At 32.3% G+C, this 16910-nt stretch overlaps 1 protein-coding gene across 3 annotated transcripts in view; it reads left to right on the top strand.

Moving 5' to 3' along the window:
• The first annotated feature begins 5016 nt into the window (after nt 1-5016).
• The window catches only part of LOC129002891 (octopamine receptor beta-1R-like), an 89612-nt gene continuing 77718 nt past the window's right edge, over nt 5017-16910 (top strand). For all 3 annotated transcript variants that reach the window (XM_054431014.1, XM_054431006.1, XM_054431022.1), the window contains exon 1: nt 5017-5151. The gene's annotated coding sequence lies outside the window, so the exon portion shown is untranslated. The remainder of the gene's footprint in view (nt 5152-16910) is intronic.

Below are 16910 nucleotides of genomic sequence, written 5' to 3'. Positions count from 1 at the left end.
GAATTATAAATTTTAAAGAATTAACATGGGCCAACTGGGTTGCCATGCTGGTGACGAAATAACAACTAAATATAAACCGAATTTGAAACAAATGGAAGAAATTCCAATCAAATGTTTTGTTAAGAGCTGGGGGTGAAAATAGAGAAGAGTCTGTACATACAATTTTTATGGTCAGGGTTTCACCCACTGGACGACCTCTAGTTATAAATAAAGAGTAGTAAACGACAACAGATGTTTGATGGGTTGGACAAAAAGATTTGTTTACAGTATTGTGTTTTTTTACTTAATTATTTTGAAGAGAAAAATATTCTGTAAAGTATAAAAAGGAGTATTTTTCAAATATAGCTTAAAAAAATAAATAAATTATTTATCCCATTACGTACCGATATTAGCTACGTAAACATGCGCAATCCCGTAAATTACATTACCTTTCTTTGTAAAGATTTATCAGATAACCTTCAATATTCTAAGAGCTTCTGATATTCAATCAATCAAGTTTGACAAGCAGAGGGTGAACTGAGTTAGTGATGTTTTCAGTCTTATACTAGTGGTTTGTCTCTTCGGAATCTGTCTAAAGGTCTAAGTGAATATAGGCAAAATAATGTACACAAAAAACAAGAATTTGTGTGGATCTGTCTGATTAAACATAAAAAGTAACTTAGTTTCCTTTACGAATCTATACATTTATCATTGTTATCATTGTTATATTTGTCATTGTTAAATTTCATTTTTTAACGGAGCAATTTACCACAGGCTGTCACATTCAATCTAAAAAAATGGCAATTTTTTTATTGATTAATGTAAGCGTAGGCTTCATTGATATGTTAATGTTAACTCTCAAAGGACAAAATACTGTTAAAAGTGTAATAAAATTAAAAGTAAGCGATGTTTTATCTTTAAAATCGTTAGTACAAAAACATTTCGTTTACCAGTTGTACGTTTGGTCAGTTTTATACTGTAATAAAATAAGCAGCATCATCAGCAACGATGATTTGGTTCATATCATATCACAGAAAAGTAAAGTTGACAGCAATTTCCAGTTGTGTATCTATTTTAATAATTGGAATATGTTTTACATTCTATATCTTTCACCAATGTTGACAGATGTAATTTTTTATCACAAGGTTAAATTAGATACGAAATGTAATTAATGAACCTAAATAGGCATTGAAATAACTTTAAAATGCATTTTTAAATAGTTTGTTTTTACTCAAACTGTTTTCATATTTTATTCCTCTCCTCTAAAAATTCTAAGCTTACTTGAAGTTCTGAGATAAGTTTTTTTCATATTTAAGTAAAAATCTATGATAATATTTATTACTATATTTAAATGTACTTAGCCAGAATCCTTAGAAGTCCTCACAGAATCCTTAGAATTCCTAATTTAACAAAAATTCCAGATCATAAGAAACGTTTTCGAGTTATAACAAATAATTAACAAACCATTTTCGGATTCATAACGAAACACACATTTCCTAAAATGTACAACGAGCTTTTTAAGATACCTCTAGGCCTATTCTTCCTAAATCATCGTGTAGAATAAGAATAATTCTGGCAGAGAATCTTTCTAAGCTTATATGCAAGCACCACTACCTTCGTTCAGAATCTGCAGAGACAAGTCTTCGTGTAAAAATCACTCTCCTTTGAGTTGTCCTACTTTACTGTGTTACTGCTGCTTCTACTGATTCTACACGAAACCAAATGCTGGATGGATTGCCAAGAAGGCCTACTAAACTATAAGGCCTACTAACTATATTTGGTATTTCTCTAAACGAACACTGGCTATGTCCAGATTGTGTAATGCTTCTGAACTCTGGTTTTGTCTAAGCAGATTTCTATAATAGGGAGAACATGTCTTGAGGCAGATCCCTTATTAAGTTGAGAAATGGTATAGATTTTAGTATAAGGGAGGATTTAGCTAGTATTAATGATTTTTTAAAAGGATGTTTTGTAGAGATTTTAGAGCATAATTTAGTTTGTATTTCAATTTACGGCATTCCATGATACAACAATGCCCAACTATGATAACAAACCACAATTGTTCGATGTTGGAACTATATTTCTGGAAAATAAAGGAAAGTCTAATAATGTAAGCAAAAGGATTTTTGATAAGCGATCAATGGCACAAAAAATATCAAAAATATAAAAAAAATATCCTTAATTCATAATTTAAAATTAGTAGTGTTAATGCATCATATTTATCATCTTTATAATAATTTTCTTGGAAAGCTGCTTTTGAAATTTGATTGGCATTTTTCTTTAAAATAAAAATGTAAAATAAATTCTAGTAAGTCAAGTAAGTTTTTTTTTTTTAAGTACAGCATAGATTTTAAAGAACACGTTTTAAGAGATACAAAACCACGTTTAACTACGTTGTCAAATAGCTAAGTGGCAGGGCAACAAAAGTTGCATTAAGGTGTCTGACAATAAGGTAAAGGATACTTGGTCTGTAGCAAGGAGGCAGCTAGGCTTAGACAGTAACAATCAAACTTGTATAGAGCTGTAAATTGGTCATAGCAGGATTGATGACACCAGGGAAGTTTCCCAATATTTCAATAACCATTTTTAAAACATTGTAAATAAATTAAATTTCCATAATATAAATGTGATAGAAACCATGAAAGACTACGGTCATATCTTATAACTATTCAGATTTTTATATTGGTAATGTTTCTTCATTATTACATCTGCAAAACAAAATATTAAAAGGTCCGAAAAATAAACCTTCCACAGGCTGGGATGGAATACCTGTCCATTTATTGAGAAACATTCATTTATACTGGCACCGGCATTGAGTAACATCATTAAAGCCTCTATTAGCAGTGGCGTTTTACCAGAAAAACTTAAAAATGGTATTGTCATTCATGTTTTTAAGAAGGGATTAATAGTAAACATAAATAATTACCGAAGTGTAATTTGGTGGAAATATACCTAAGTAGATTTCTAGAAAATATTTCTTCCTTTCAAAATTACCAATTTGGCTTCAGAAACAAACATTAACCATCAAAAGGCTCTTTCATGTTTTGTTAATAAAACCCTGTTGGCCTTGAATGAATCACATAATGCAACTGGTGTTTTCTGTAATTTGTCTAAGGCATTTGACTGTGTCAATCATGAAATTCTAATTCACAAATTTAGCATAATTGGAAAAACAGGTAACATTCCTAATGGTTTAGATCATAATTGAAAACCCGTAAACAAAGAACTTTCATTGTAAAAAAGGGAATAAAACACTATTCAGACAGGATAAATATAGAATGCGGAATTCCTCAAGGCTTAATACTGGCGCCTTTATTATTCATCATGTAGATATCTATATCAATTAAATTAAATCAAATCAAATTACTTGAGATGACAAGATTTTGAATAAAATGTTGTGTAGCACAAATAATTGAAACTGTTATTATATCATTTGTTCTATCATATATTATACTGTATTTTATAACTATGGAAATCGTAGATATAGCTTTACATTTTTTCACCTCTCAAATAAATACCACGAGCAATGCTCGGCCCATGTTTTTAATTAATCATATTCTTTACCGGTTATTTCAATAAAAGCATTTATTACTATTATTAGATTAAGGTTGTTTCTAATTAACTCAATATGCAACTGTTATTTATCATGTCGAATTATTTTTTTACAAAACGCAATATAGTTAAAATCTTCAGCTTTTTGCAAAAGTCTGTAGCTTTAAACTACTTATTTTGAGTAATCCCTCATGGCATATTTTATACTAGTTAACAATATTTCTTTCACTCTTGCTGTATTATAACTACATACCTTTTCCAGTGTTGTCATTTTACGTATTTTTAACCTAAACAAATGTTTAGAATTATCCTGTACCACATCAATCTTTATGATCACAATTTAAAACTAATAATCGGTGAACTAAAAATATTTCTTGATCTGTCAGATAAAGATGGCCTTCAATAAAGAATATAACTCTTCTTTAATCCAGAAACGTCTTGAGACCTTTGTCAAATAAGAGTTCGACCGAAAAGAAGATTAAGAGGAGATTTCCCGTGGTGGTGCAATTGTGTCGAGCACTACAAATTAAAATACATTACCACAAGAACAAACAAATTAAACTTACCTAATGAATAATGATTAGGTTTTAATCTTGGAATTTTCACAGTAGAAGATTAGTTTGTGCTAGGTCTAGTACTTCTTATTAACATAATACTAGTGAATCTGTGTAGCACAATGAGTCTAGTATGAAACATAACGTCGAGAAACTTTGTGCTTAAATTCGAGTTATTGTAGTAACACCTTAGAGTTCTTTAAACACTTCTTAGAAATCAATTTTGAAAATCTTTAATTGCTTTGTCAAGGGTCACCTACATTTCTGCTCTCAGTTTTTACCGATTACGTTTAATGAATGCTCCTTTTTTTCGAGTAAACATGTCTGAAATATGTTTCAAAAAGGGGTTTTCAGCATTGAGAACTGAAGAAAACTGTTGCCTTGCTGATAATCGTTGTAAAATAATTTAGTTGGGTCATTTTATTTCTTTGATTTGAGACATCCTTCTAAACCAACTAATTGTCACCATAGAGAATCCTGTAAAGTGGGGGAATATCAACCACAGCCTTGTAACTATTTTATGCTATTGAACATCATAGAACCCAATTTATTAATATCTGCTAAAAAGTCTGGGATGGAAAACACACCTAACCCAGTAGAGTTTCTTTAATTTTAACTATAAAACCATTTACTATCTTGTGCGATACTGTGTTGAGAAAAGTAGCATACTCTAACCATCCAAATATGCTTCTCAATATAGACTCAGTGTCATCCCGATTACCATGAATTGATTTTGTTCATTAACGTGAAAACTAAAACATCCTCACTAGTTATTGCAAGTACCGATTTGGCCCGGCGGGTGGGTACATGACAGGTGGATGGTTGTCGGAGGAGGAGGCTACAGGTAGCCGATGTTAGCCGAGAGACACCGGGCACTGCCGAGCCGCTGCCAGGTATCTGTGTGGCGGGCCTGCAGTGTGCTGTGGCGCCCCGGCGCGGCAACATCTCCCGCCAAATATACCGCGTCTCCGCTACTGGTGGCAATTCTCTGTGTTTAGTGTTTGTGATGTGTTTATGTGTTAGGTGTATGTGAATTTGTGTTTATTCGTCTAGATAAACTCGCTAGGTAAGTGTGCATGGTCTATTCACTATCTTCGCCTCCAATGGGGAGCAACCACCTGTAAGATAGCAACCATTTAGACTTACAAACCTCAATATTTACTTAGGTGTAATTCTTATTTTTTTGTCAGACAGCTGAAACAAATATTTGGGCACTTTTATAATATATTAAAATTATCTATGTAAATTTAAATAACTTAAATACATTTTTACATTAATTTAAATATTCATTTAATAATATAGGCTATAATCCAAACCATTTTCTTTGTACGTACCTTATTTTCCTTTCTCCTTTTACTGTAAAAAAACAATCAACATTCTACAAGTTGATAATCTTTTTGATGTATATTCCCATTGTCTGTTTTGATGTATACATTGCATGGGGGAACATTGAAGGAACAAAAATATGTACAAAACATTATTCACATTAAATACAGCCACTTAAGTTTGCAATCCATATACGTTATATTACGCTTATAATCTCTATTATAACGTTAGGTATTATAAATTCTAGGATTTTGATAAAATGCAAATCAAGACAATGTTTAAAAAATGTGTTTGAGGTTTAACCGATAAACAATGTTGAATTGGACATACATTATTATCATGCACGCACGTAAGATGTAATACTCCAAACAATAACTAGCACATAGTTTGATATATCACACCAGTAAAAATTATACTTTACTTTAATAAAACATAACTACTTTAATAATATTACATTCAGTATACATTACAATAGGATAAATATGTACATATATTGTATGTGACGCATTTAAAACCAACTAGCAAAACTAAAACTAAATTAGTGTAAGGGGATGGCAATTCGTTGTGCAACCTAAATCCATTAAAATACTCCTGCAATGAATAATACAATTTGTATGTATTATATGAAACTGTTTCCAGGTACAAAATAAGATCATGTAGTTTAAGACAGAGGTTATGTATAATGTGTATGACACAGATAAAAATAAATAGATGATATTCAGTGTGTACATATATAGAAAATTGCAATAAAGAACTTGATAGGACAGTACAGTTAAATAGGAAGCATAGAAGGATGGTTACAAGCAAAACTGTTGCAAAGGACAGTGAGTGTCATGGTCAAAGTGTGTAACACAATGAGGTGTCGAGCAGTAAGGTACTTGCTGATAATGTGTAACACTGTTGTAAAGGACAGTGAGTGTCATGGTCAAAGTGTGTAACACAATGAGGTGTCAAGCAATAAGGTACTTGCTGATAATGTGTAACACTGTTGTAAAGGACAATGAGTGTCATGGTCAAAATGTGTAACACAATGAGGTGTGGAGCAATAAGGTACTTGCTGATAATGTGTAACACTGTTGTAAAGGACAGTGAGTGTCATGGTCAAAGTGTGTAACACAATGAGGTGTTGAGCAATAAGGTACTTGCTGATAATGTGTAACACTGTTGTAAAGGACAGTGAGTGTCATGGTCAAAGTGTGTAACACAATGAGGGGTTGAGCCTTGATAATGTGTAACCCTGTTGTAAAGGACAGTGAGTGTCATGGTCAAAGTGTGTAACACAATGAGGTGTTGAGCAATGATAATGTGTAACCCTGTTGTAAAGGACAGTGAGTGTCATGGTCAAAGTGTGTAACACAATGAGGGGTTGAGCAATGATAATGTGTAACCCTGTTGTAAAGGACAGTGAGTGTCATGGTCAAAGTGTGTAACACAATGAAGTGTTGAGCAATAAGGTATTTGCTGATAATGTGTAACACTGTTGTAAAGGACAATGAGTGTCATGGTCAAAGTGTGTAACACAATGAGGTGTCGAGCAATGATAATGTGTAACACTGTTGTAATGAGCAATGAGTTGCAATGAACATGGTCAAAGTGTGTTACAGAGTGAGGTATCGCATAATAATGGACCTTATGGTAATGTGTAGCACTGTTGTAACGTGCATAAGTGTCATGGTCAAAATGTGTATTACAATGAAGTGTCCAGCAATAAGGTACTTCCTGGTAATGTGTAACACTGTTGTAAAGAACAATGAGTGACATGGTCAAAGTGTGTTGCACATTGAGGTATTGAGAAATAAGCAAGCAACGTTTAAATGTGTAAAACTGTCGTAACAATCAAAAAGTGGCAAGATGTTGACAACTCTCCATTGTCGTTCTCATTACCTTGGGGACGTGCAATGAATGTCATCGTAGAAAGGTTTAACAGTGTAATAACGAATAATTAATAAAATAGTGGATATTTTCACTAGATGGTAACAAGCAACTCGTATTCATTGCGGTATGTTATGTGCACCAACATAATAACCAAAAAGAAATCCACTCTTTGTTCAAAGACGGCAATGAATAAGACACTGGATCCAGTATTGCATTTTGTGGAGATTTGTTACAAGATAGTATCACGTGAAAAAATGTCAAAATGTTGGTTATATGTGATCTGAGAAGGAAGGTACTGTAGCACGTATAGTTCTATAAAATGTTAATGTATAACTGGAATTTAACGAGCAATATGTGACACGGTCGTAATGTGTGACGGTCCAAGAATATGTGATACTCTCTGTTTGTTTACAGTGCAACACAAAGTCTGTTATTGTTATGAGAGAACAACGAAACAATAGCGATTGTTACGATACAAAAACGCCCGTTATCACGCTGAAATAACAATGCTTAAAAGGAAACTTGTACTCGTTGCATTGTTTAGTAGATGTCACTCGTTAAGTCACAATATAGGCCTACATCCAGAAGAATCATGGTAAAGTGACCTACACACTGACATTACTATACAAGATATTAAATTAGTAAATAAAGCAAAACTGAGCACCCTGAAATAATTATAACATTTTTTCATTATTATTAATTATTTCAGGGCGCCCATATGTACTTTATTTACTACTGTATTCAATACTAGCTGTGTACCCGTTCTACGTACGGGTTTAATAAAATATACAGAAAAAAAAACTATACAATGAGGAATCTTATTACGTCAAGTATAGATTCAAGCATTAAAATTTACAGTAATAATAAAAAGATATATATATGAGGTTGTTACTACCTGTATCAAATAGCATCAATATCAAATCATAAGTATTTAAATTACAACACCAACAAAATGTTCAACCTTCGTCTTTAAAACAGTCAGGCCTCTTTTCATATGGTTTGTTATAATGCACATTCAACACTATGAAAAATAATAAAAAAAAAACTCTCACTTCCTATAATTAATTTAACATAAACATAACCCGAATCTTAAAATACAACGGCAGTTTCATCAATGTTTGTAAAATAAAAAAAATCACAAACAGCCGAAACTCTATTTCATAATATTACGCAACACGTCATCCATCCCATAGTCAATGTCATTATTTGCATTTTATTAAGCTTTTAATAGCTTTGCGCTTATTCTCTTCAAATTGTCAAATACCACAGTATATTTTTTGTTAGAAATAAGCCAAACACCGTGTACTGTCTTTACTAAGAATAGAAACTTCCTAAGGACGTAAATCCATCATGGTGGGATAAAATGTAAAATTGTATCTATAAGTATAAAAGAGGATGTTTGTATATTGCCACGAAACTTGGTACATACGTGTAGAATTTCATGGAATATGTTTATACACCATCAATTTCGTGATCCGTCCAATCGGCTCCGCCCCAGTGGCTCTGGAGTTTCCCATGTTAACCTTATGAGAAATGGAATTAATGAATCTTAACAGCTGTTTTAATTAAACAAGTTGGTTCTGTTCTATGATGTTCAATAGCATTAAAGTTACAAGGATTACCAACAGGGTGCAGCACTATTATTTCTTTTACATTTATGACAACAGCTAATTTGCAACCAAAAGGTGATTGAGCTTAGCGAACGAACTTCAACCTGGAGGCGAGTTAGCGTAGCGAACGAGCTAATCTGAAGGCAAGTGAGTGCAGCGAACGAGCTCCAACCTAAAGGTGAGTGAGCGTAGCGAACAAACTTCAACCAGGACGTGATTGAGCCATGCGAACGAAATCATCTTGAAAATTAAGAAGTTAAACGGGGCAAAGCCCGCGGGTTACAGCTAGTATAGTATAATTTTAAAACACGTTAAATATTAACACAGATAAAGATTTCTATAGTTTTGTTAGGTATGAAAATATTCCAGGAACAGCTATTATTATTTAACTTACAATAGATCACTTGACAAAACTTAAAACAAAATAAGTCTAATACCGCACAAAACTGGGGTTTTGAGTGTTCGTTAATTTATTACCAATGGACGTAGATAAGTTTCAAGTAATTAAAAACCTTCTTATGCATGTAGAGAATACATTGAAATAGTTTAATCATAATCTGTTTTGTCGTTTTCCCGTAGAAGAGAGCGTAAAATGCCATCTTGAGTATTACAGACAGACAGAAAGACAGATAGACAGACAGACAGAAATTAAGATAACACGCGTTTCGGCTTTCCTATCGTATGAAATGAAAAAATAACCGAAACAGTTTTGATTCTACGTGATGTACAGACAAAACTCTAATTTTATTTATATAGATATCAGCAGCCCTATTACGTGAACACCTAAAATATAATACCAGATATATTGGTTTTGTTGAGCGAAGTGCCTTGAGACCGGACCTTATACAAACTGTGCAATCGCTTTACGCAATAACAGCTGAACATATTCTAGCCAAACCTACCTTAGTTATTTCGTCAAACAGGGATATGTTATTTACCAAACAAGTTTAAATGTCATCGTTCCAATACAATTTAAAACTAGCATAACTTAATTTGTTTTTTAGTTTTAACACTATGCTTAAAAGGATTGCTATGATGGTTATGAAATAACAACGTAGATGTGGACAAAGAATCACAGCATTTGTTTATAAGAAAACCAGTATCGGGGGACCAAGTTTTTGCTCGGTTAATTGGGTGTATTGGTTGATTAAATATGATTGTTAAAATAATATTGTAGACAAACGCATTGTGTAATTTACGAAAAACATGTTTATTACAAACCATAGGCATTTTATTGCTGAAAAAAGAAACAACTCTGTAAAAATATGCAGTTTGAATAAAAAAATGTACACTTTTATGATCTTGACTAAGTTTAAGTGCTACTCGAATATAATGTTTCTCTCCCCACTAGTCATTGATAAAAGTCATTGATATAGTATACAAAATCATATTAAATTCAAATGCTTGTCACAACGATTTTCACTTGTGCTCTACTACTTCTAATGAAATTGAGATTCTGTATGTTTTTTCATTGGGATTTAGCATAAGGTAATAGTTTTATGTCAATTATAACCCCCCAGATGCAGTTAATTTACTAGGAATATTGTTTTATTGGTGTGATCAAATCTATTCCTACCAATTAACTCCCCATAAGTGCAGTTCTAAGACTTTTAGTTACCAAATTAGATTTTTCCAGTACAGAAACATTCACAGTTCACTGCGGTAGGCATACTGGTCCACCAATAAATTTGTTAGCTCCAAAATTATCTTTTCCTAAAATTACAACCATATTCTTACCATCTTATCTTGCTAATATTATAAATCTGAAAGTTTGTGAGTTTGTGTGTGTGTTTGTGTGTGTGTGCGTTGCTCAATCACGCATAAACTACTGGACGGATTGGGCTGACATTTTGCATGATGATAGCTCACATTCCCGATTAACATTAAAGCATATTATTATCCCAAAAATCCTTTCGGGCTCCGCCCCAGTGGCTCTGTAGTTCCCCATGTTAACCTTATGGTTTTTCATATTTAAAATAAATTAATGAATCTTAACAGCTGTTTCAATTAAACAAGTTGGTTCTGTTCTATGATGTTCAATAGCATAAAAGTTACAAGGATTACCAACAGGGTGCAGCACTATTATTTTTTTTTATTTATGACAACAGCTAAATTCCAACCAAAAGGTGAGTGAGCGTAGCGAACGAACTTCAACCAGGACGTGAATGAGCCATGCGAATACTTATGAAGTTCAATGGGGCAAAGCCCGCGGGTACAGCTAGTAATGATTAAATACAATTTGTTAGAACATCCACAAACAATCAAATCTTTAGTGTAACCTTTGCTCAATACAACTTGTAGATACAACTGATTTTTTCCCTTTGTACTGTATTTTGTAATTAGCTAGTATACTGTGGAAAGCTTGTTATAAACACATGCTACAAGGGTTTTGGTTACTTTTTCCTTGTTATTTTATTCAACCAACATAGTTACTTAGCAACATATAAGGAAAATGTTAAATTAAAAAAAAAAAAACTGTGTAGTGAAATACGAATTTTCATGAGGTAGCGGCTGACGCCAATCACGTTTTTAGGGCTATAGGTCCCTAATTCCAAAATTTAATCAAAATCCTTCGGCTGGTTTTTGAGATATTTTATCTGACAGACAGACAGACAAACAAACAGACATTGCTCGTATTATAATATAGGATTATACGACTAAAATACGATACAGATCCACTCAGGTGAAAACGGTAGATCAATAAATGCAAAAAAGTTATTACATGGCATTTGGAAACCACTAGGGATCACACAGGTAGGCTACAGCATCTTACTGATTTTTTCAGTTAATCTTACGTGAAACCTTAACAAATACTAAACAAATTTAAATCATCTGTTTGAACTAACTAGCCAACTGACAAGTGCATGTTTATCCAAATCTATGTATAGGCTATTAGAAACACGTTATTCTTTTACCATTGATTGCATATAGTTGCTGGTTTTGAAGTAATAATTGAAGTTATAATTGTAGTAATAATTGTAGTGATTGATTTGCAATAAACTGTTTATTCTGTTGTTAAACTGGAAGCCAGGATATTTAATGAAAGTATCGTGTTAGTAACATTATAGTGCACCGATATTTACTTAAAACCCGGTTGAATTTGTTGTAAATATTGAATATCAGTCTATGAACTAGTTTACTTAAAATTGTAATTTCAGCTCTCTATCTAATGTTGAATACGAGTATTCCATATGTGCATGTACCTACTCCTCATGGGTCGTCCCCTGGTGGAGGTCAAAAAATTGTAATGCTTGCAAAAAGTAGTTTTCATACATGTAAGATGATGTGTCAGGTTTGAATTTTCTAGGGGATTTAGTTAAAAAGATATTAAGCCGTTTTCAGACTTTTTGTCACCCTGTATGGTAAAAATTACCATTAAGGATCGTTAAAGTATAGATTCTAGTGAGTAATAATTTTCCATCTAGTAAATTACTGCCATCAAATTGTGCTATAGAGTCATAGCTAAGCCATCATAAAGCATTGTTTTCAAAAATTAGAAAGAAATTGATTAAAATCTTGTTAACGGGAAAAACGGTCGATCGTTGGTTACAGCCAAAGCTGTGATCTAGAAAATTACAATAAAACCTCACTAACTAGACAATTTGTGGACTCAAAGGTTGTCACAAGTTATCCAGAGCATTGCTATTTTAATGGGGTTTTAATAAATGAATGCATAACAGACTAATTTTATATAGAAGTTCATAACTTTCATATAGAAGTTCATAACTTTCATGCGTATTTTTACATATTGAGTAAAAAATCTTCAAAGAAATAAAGAATATTGAACAATCTTAACTAAATATTCTGAACAATGACTTTGCGTGTTAACTGTTGACTGTCAAGTTATCAGATGTCGAGTTTGCGAAGTCTTACTGTACCGGATTTTTTAATAACAGTTAAATACGATTTTGGTTTGAAAATTAGTACAAAATTTTACTTAAACATATTTACAGTGAATCAAATATAATGTTATGCGTTACTGCTAATAAACAAAGACAAATACAATAAACTTTGTTTGTATAGGAAGCTTGCAGATGAACTGTTTAGAACACTTTTTGTGCTACAAAAGGATGATTGAAACTTTCTATTTTACCCAGTGACAAGGTGAATGACAATCAGGCTCCTAAGTGCTTGTGATAGACTATTCAAAACAACAAGCTTCTTATGTTGTTTTTTATATGGGATTGGTCTCATTCACTATGTGCAGTCACCCTACATTATCGATTATTTAAAGTAAGGAGACTGATCTTAATATGCTACTGCTTTGTTTATCATAAACAACATATAAGTTAAGCAGCATAATTTAGGAACGAAGAACGGACATTTTAACAAGAGCACGCAAGGGACAGCCTCAGTAAGTATTAGCTGTGTATTGTTTCAAAACAATGTTATAGCCCTGTTCTTTCTCAGTTTTATTTTATAAGTGCCTCACAAAACCAACCCTTTCGAATAATGTACACAACAAAACCTCTATCTCATTATTTTTATTTTTCCTTACAACAAGTTATTGTGATGTTCAATACCTTCTGTTGCAAATAATCTCTTCTCTTAAATATCAGTTTACTTGAATTATCATTGAATACGTCATTGCGACCGTTTGTTTCTGAATGAATGATTTATTCCATAAAATTTGCCACATAGTTCAAATTGTTACCATTTCTACCATAACTATTAAATTTGTCATATAAAGAAAACAGAAAGAATAAGTTAACAAAGTTTTGAACTTAAATGTTTGATGAAATAAAAAACTAACAGAACGAACAAAATAAACTTTATAATTTTTTAGCTAGTTATAATTTGTAATTAGTCTGTGGAACCAGCAGACATAAGACAAACTCGGGCGTACCGGTACTGCCACGACGTTTTATGATCATAATCCGAAACTGTCACAGCAATTATTAAGGATTTTAAGAGTGTTTTCAAGTGGCATAACAATACCAAAACTGCAACAGCGGATTCCTCAGGTAAGGGAAGTCAGTTTGGCAACATGCAGGGAGAAACTGGAATGAGAAAATCCCTCATTCTCCTTATTTATGACAATGGCGGTTTTGAAGCACAAGACTTTACATTGCTCATTACTTAGTTAAATGCTCTACATCTCACTACTTAAGAGGTTTTGCCTTTCTTTTTTTAAATAAATCAATAGAATATATCAATAGAAAAACTAAATCTATTTCCCAATGTAGGCAAAAAAAACTTTGTTCTGAAGGACTAAGATTGTAGGCCTAGTGGTTTGTAAAATTGTCCTTTTTAAAATTATTATATGTAAGCTCTTAACCCTTGATTGGTAAGATTTCTTGATTAATAGGATTTCTTTAACCCACTACTAAGAACTGGTGTTATATATATATATACTGTAAAATAGATAAACATTTTTTCATTAGATTTGTAAGTTACCTCGTGTTTTCTAAATTGTTAGTTTAATAATATACTAAGGTGTAGGTAGGCATCGTTAAAATTACACAATAACAATATTATGTAATGCATAGGATACGTGTCTTGAAGTACAACTTACTTTGCTTGTTCATTAGTACTTATTACTATTAAACCATACAATTAAATGTAAATCTATAAGTGTAAATGTATTCACACGAGACAAAGTAAGTACTTAAAATGTTTAAGTAAGGTGCAGTTCGTTGAGAACTCCAATGGTTGTAGCTCCTAAAATATGAATACAAAAGTGCCTGCACCTTTCTAAAACATTTTAAGTATTTACTAAATCATCGTATTTATTTGAAAGGAATTTTATGGTGTTAACAACATTAAATGTTAAGATAGAAATGGAAATTATAAGTCTCCCGTTTCTCCCCGTCTGCCTGAGGAATCCGCTGTGGCAGTTTCGGTATTTCTACCCCACTCGAAAACACCCTTATAATCCTCCCTAATTGCTGTGGCAGTTTCAGTACGGAAAATGATCATAAAACGTCATAGCAGTTCCGGTGACCCACACACTTTGTCTATGTGACTACTGGGTAGAGTCTTTAATGACCTAAATTTGTTAATAAGGAAATAATGTTTTTAAAGTCAATGACTTGGAACCAATATTATAGATATACATGTTTGGAGTATGTCAATAACGATAATGTTACTTGACCAATTGAGCAGATTTTTTTTCCTTAAGTACATCCAATATAACCACTGCCTTAGTACATATCGTCATCTTTTATTTTAATACTGTACTAGGGCTCTGGCTTGGCAGCTTATTAAGGCCGATGTTGGTCTTCAAAGTAACCATTAAAGGCCTTTTGAAATAACATTTAAACCGGTACGGCAATAAATAATGTTATCAATGCTTATGAAGTCAAATGGGGGAAGCCCGTAGGTAACAGCTAGTTATTTATAAAACAAAGATTTAATATCGATTGGAAATCTATGTGTTGATTGAATTGAATTTGATTAAATTTGATTGAATTTATACAAATAGTAATCTTTGCTGTTAAACAAACTATTTATACGTTTTAAAATATATTTTCTTAATTTTGGCAATTTTAACTTTGCAATATGAAGATTAGTTTTCAAACATTTAATAGAAGCCAAGGGAAGATTGAAGCCGTCCCAACAAGCAGCTCCGGGGCAGCATCAATTACACGAACAATCCCTATTTTATGGTCGACGATTTGCATGCTGGTCTCAAATAGAATCTTAGTAAATTTTATGAAATAACTTTCGCAAAGAATAAAGATGAACTAGAAAATATTAATACCTGTTTATTATCAATCCCATAAACCATTTTGTTTTGGATTTTAAAAAGCTATTCGATTCAACTTAGCAACATATTTATCATTCATAGGGGTTACAAAATTGTCCAAAAGCAACCTTATCTCGAAATAATTCTGTACTGTATTGCATGTAGCCTAACTCTCATGACTTTATAGCTTCCTCTCATGTGTGCCTTTTGGCAGATTAGGTATGCATTATATTTTTGTAACATCAGAAAAAAATATTAATGATTATTAAGACCTCTCTTACAGAAAATTTCTCACCTGCTCATCTTTGTGAAACAGTTCGATAAATATTCTTATCACTGTATTAAATATTTTAAATCCAATATTTAACTTACATTCGATAATATCATACCCAAACAACAGGTCTAATCAATCGTGAATAAATACTTAAATCTTACTATTAGGATATTAATGGAAGGATTGGGGTGATTTGATCATTACTTGTATTTTAATTTCATAAAAAAAAAAAAAAAAAAAAAAAAAAAAAAAAAAAAAAAACTAAGCACACATTAGAAATAAAATGTGGATGGAAACCGTCAAAGCTCTCCTATTTATAGAATTCAGTAAATTAGTGTACAGTAATGGATTGGCTGAGTTATAAACTCGGATCTGGTTTAAGCCTTATTGCTTGGGGATATATTTATAACTAATGGAAATAACAATTTCAATTATCTAAAGCATTAATTTATATAAAGTATGAAAAATAGTTATTTTGACTGCTCCAGGAAGATAATTTTTATAAATTACTTTTATTTTCACATAGTTTCAGTTGCATTATTGTTCTCTATTATATAACATGTTGCTCTAAATAGAGCAAAACTGCAACTTGTACTAAAAGAATAAAGAATGAAAACAAAAGTTATCAATATATCGTTAACGTCACCACATGTTTCCTGAATTACTGACCTACTTCCAATTATTCAATCTGGTAACTCAATAATGCGTTGATCATGATCATTGTGAATAGATAAACACACATCAACACATCACCAAGTTTCTGGGGGAAATTACAAAGTCCACGTCAACTTGTAAGGCATGCATGTTTGCTGTTTATTTCTTCATGTTGAATTTCTTTATGCTTGACCACTGCGTGAATGATTTTACACAGTTTTATACAGTAATGGTCTGCGTTGAATGTGTAAGAACTTGCAGCATTTGCCGCATAGTAAAAGTGTTTTCCCCCTGAAAACATGTCATGGATCTTGAAGTTGTAGATCCGATTCCTGGTTCTCTCGTCTAAATGAGCTTCGGAGCTGGCCATGACAAAGGTGGAATTTAATTGACGAATT

Source organism: Macrosteles quadrilineatus, unplaced genomic scaffold, assembly GCF_028750875.1.
Source record: "Macrosteles quadrilineatus isolate MER2022 unplaced genomic scaffold, UCM_ALF_1.0 Scaffold_1__1_contigs__length_201487025, whole genome shotgun sequence".
Taxonomy (NCBI): Eukaryota; Metazoa; Arthropoda; class Insecta; order Hemiptera; family Cicadellidae; genus Macrosteles; species Macrosteles quadrilineatus.
Note: the sequence above shows the minus strand (reverse complement) of the source record. Positions and strands in the feature narration are given on the sequence as shown.